Genomic DNA, 4,141 nt, shown 5'->3' on the forward strand with positions numbered 1-4,141 from the left:
ATAATGGAGGTCGTGGCTCTTTCTCCAAGCTTTTCTTGCCTACTCGCTACTTCATTCATTATGCCTCAAGCACCATGAGCACGCTGACCTTCTCTCTGCTCTTCACACATGCCAAGCTCATGCCTGCCTCGGAGTCTTTGCACTCACTATTCCTTCTGCCTAGAATGTGCTGATCCCCTTCCCTTTTACTCTCCCCGCCCCTCTGCCTCCATCAAGTTAGCGCCTTATCCTTTAGAGAGCTCAGTTTAAGTATCATACCCACAAAGAGGTCTTTTCTAACCACTCCGTCTCAAGTAGGTCCTCACCGTACTCGATATAAAATTTAATTTGCAATGTAATGGACTGACAGACAGTCCTTTTTACTCCCTTCCTTGAACCCCCACTAGGCTGTAGGTCAGGGAGTATGTCTCTTTACTGTGTCTGTGATTATGACTCAATATCCAGTGTCAAGCATAGTTCCTGATACACAGGAGAATCTTGTTAAGTATTGGTGGAATGAGAGATATCCTTTCCAATTCTCTAGATGGCAAAATGTCTACTAATCCTCCCTCCTTCTGTTTATGCCTCATAGTTCATGCCTATCACAGTTTCTGCTTCTTTGTAACTTCAGCTTACTCAGTGTAGCAAAAGCCTCTGGGGTCTGCTTCACCTCTACTCATTGTTTCCAGGCCAGTAACAAGGCCAGTCTCAGCATAACCTGAGTGGAGATACACCAAACCCATAAAAGGAAGAAATAACTTATTCATGGAAAAAGTTCAAGCACGCTTTAACATACCAGTAGGGACTAGGAAAACACTTGTGGGGAGTGAATCTTATAAGTGTCAGACTAGGGAAGCAGAACATATGGCTGGTGGGCATTCTGGGAAGGCTACCTAGGGCCAATTCTACTACACAAGTGGGATGGTTCCTTAAAGCAATGACACAACGGTAGTCTACAGTAAATGAGGTGGAGGTGCTAGAACAGCTTTGGCAGGATATTGACGAATGGATCAAAAGAAAGATTGGAATTTTAAAAAGGAGTTACTACATAAAACCGGAGAACCCACTATCTGAATATGTTTTCTAAGAGAGCCCACAGGATCTCACCTTCACTAAAGCAATAGGAAGATCCTGTTAACTCTGAAGGCCTTTAAGTGATCTCTCCTTCAATTTCATTTGATTAGAAATCGGCAGTGAAAAAGGTAATCACTAATAAATTCATGCTTAATCAGCAAAAGCTTAGCTTTTGCATACTCTGACTATATACACAGTATGACCCATGTATAAGTCAATCTCTCAGTACAGGCAGTATCTGATCAACAATTTTTTTTTTAAATTAAGGACTAGAAAGAAATGAATTTTTTAAAAATCTGTACTTTTTTTTTACAAGGTATTAACCTAACAAAAATGTTCGAAAGTGTTATTTTGAAATGGTTTCACCATTCTTTTAAAACCCAGAGTTGGTTCTTTCTGTTTTTGTAATATTCATTTCCTGATTTATAGGGTCTGATTTCTTCACATAAAGCTTCCAATTTTTGCCTCAACTTACACCTCACTACTGAAATATTAGTTTTACAATTTCCTCTACCCACAGGCATGGAATTTTTCATTATCACCTTAAATACTTGGATACTACACCCTATTTAGACCAGGAAAAAATATAAGAGACATCTAATCACTTGAAATTGAACTTTTGGTTTTAAGACCCAGGTTTTCATTATCACAGTCCTCTCATAATATAACCAAAATATATAAATTAAACAATACGATTTCTAGAAACATCAAACATATCTCTTTAAGTTACATTTATCCACATTGTACTGAAAGTACACACAAAGTTTCTGCAGCAGGGATAGATTTAATTATTAGTTACTTATGATAACCACACTGGTTTCCCACACTCCAGTTCTCACCTGTGTGGTGACCAATGAGAACCAGATCAGTAATAGCTTGATAAGAGCCTGACAAGAGTCTATTCATATACCGTACTGTAGTTGAGGAACGCAAAATAGGAATCTGTGTGGCTGTACAGAACAGCTAGCTATATAGAAGCCCTCCTATCTTCCTCGGAAAGAGAAATCTTATCTCCTTAATGTAAACAAGGTTTCCTTGGGAATGATCCTAAGTTCTTACCCTTTGGAATGTCTTCAGAAGGGAAGATAAGATTTATATCTCCAGATTTACAACCCAGAGATAATTCCATGTTCCCAGGTGTCATTCCCCTTGAAATGTGCATATTGGAGAAGCAAACATCTGTGTGTTCTGGACTGAATTGTCCCTCCAAAATTGATATGTTGAAGTTAAACCCCAACGTGACTGTATTTGGAGATAGGGCTTTCATGGAGGTAATTAAGGTTAAGTGAAGTCACAGAGGTGGGGTCCTAATTCAATAGAACTGTTACTCTTATAAGAGGAAGAGACACCAGGATGTCCTTGCATAGAAAAAGGGTTATGTGAAGATACAGCAAAAAGGTGACAGTCTCCAAACCAAGGAAAGAGACCTCAGGAGATCCCAAACCTGCTGCCACCTTGCTCTTGGAATTCCAGCTTCCAGACTGGGAGAAAATAAACTTCCATTGTTTAAGCCAGCCAGTCTGTAGTATTTTGTTATGGCAGCCCTAGCAAACTAACACACTCTGGATGGTTTCTCACTATCGAGTAGTCACAAATTAACTTCAAAGCTTCTTTTTCAGCACAGGTACCAAGTTTTAATAAAATTGGCTCAGAAAGCTCTAACTGTGAAGAAACAAAATTATTTTCTATATAGTCCCAAACTGTCCTTTAAAGAAATTCTTTGAAATTGTAACTACTGAAGCCAATATACAAATATAAATGTTTCAAAAGAGATTTTGTAATAAAGTTCGCCAGTGAAATTTTTTGTCATCCCAAACTATCCATACATCATCTCTTCTTGAAGGAAAGTGTTATGCCTCCACTTACTCTGCCTTTTGCCCAGGTTACTTGTAGAATATACAATCAATAATTCAGTCTGGCTTCATAAAAAAAGACAAAAAAACAAAGGTTTGGTGGTAAGTGTACATGACTTGAAATTGCTGTATTTGCTTTTCATTATATAATGCCAATCTAGTATAACTTTAACATGAATGATTTGAAGGTAATTTAGGCTAAAAATAAAAATAAAAATATTTCATTAATGGTCTTTTTTAGAAATCAATTGTGAAGCAATTATTTTGAGGTTTATTTAAATAATCCTTTATGTAAAAATCTGGAGAATTTATTTCAAATATCTCCAAATACTTAAACATTGCAAATATCAAGCTTTAATGTACATCTTTTAATAAATTAACCAAATGAACTTTTCATATATTAAAACACTTAAATAATGCTTAGTTATTAAAGCTAATGCTAGATCTTTCAAAAATAATAGTAATAGAAATGATTTTGCACTGTGCATTTTTAATTCAAAACTGTACATGAGAGCAATGATTTCATAAAGACCTCAACAATGATAGCTTTCAACATTCAGTATTTTTTTGTCAATTTTACACAAATTGTTGCCTAGGCAATATCTGAGGATAATAATATAGACACACCAATATAATTTGACAGTGGTAATCTATCAATTTATCAAATAGGCCAAAACAACTTTTCAAAATATCAAATTTTTGTCCCTCATTTTATATTTTCCTAATTTTATATATGCAAAGAATATTTCAAGTTCATTAAGTAATTAAAAGTAAACTTTTCCCCACATTTAAGTTCATTCTGATGAAAATGAGAATAGGCTTTAATATTTACATTTATAATAGTGACTGATTAGTTCTAACTGACTAGGGTACTAAATTTTAGAGACTTATGATAATTCCCTAAGAATTATGCCAGTACCTTAATCATTTCTATAGTGCTATTTAATCATAATTCTTCACACAAAAATGTTAGAAAAAGTTATGTCTATACTGACAGTAAAAACTAGTAAAATGTAGCAACCTTTTTCTCAGTGCATCAAGACTTCGTATAAACTATGCAAATTAATACTGGTGATATTTTCATATAATCACTTTAATTATTCACTTGAAAAAAATTTTGAAAAGATGAACTATGATTAATCATAGAATTTCATTCTGCTACATAAAACTATCTTCTCCTTCAAAATGTCCACTGCCCCATCCTCAATTAAAAAACAAACAAACAAACAAAAAAC

The sequence above is a fragment of the Rhinolophus sinicus genome, linkage group LG01 (genome assembly GCF_036562045.2).
Source record: "Rhinolophus sinicus isolate RSC01 linkage group LG01, ASM3656204v1, whole genome shotgun sequence".
NCBI lineage: Eukaryota > Metazoa > Chordata > Mammalia > Chiroptera > Rhinolophidae > Rhinolophus > Rhinolophus sinicus.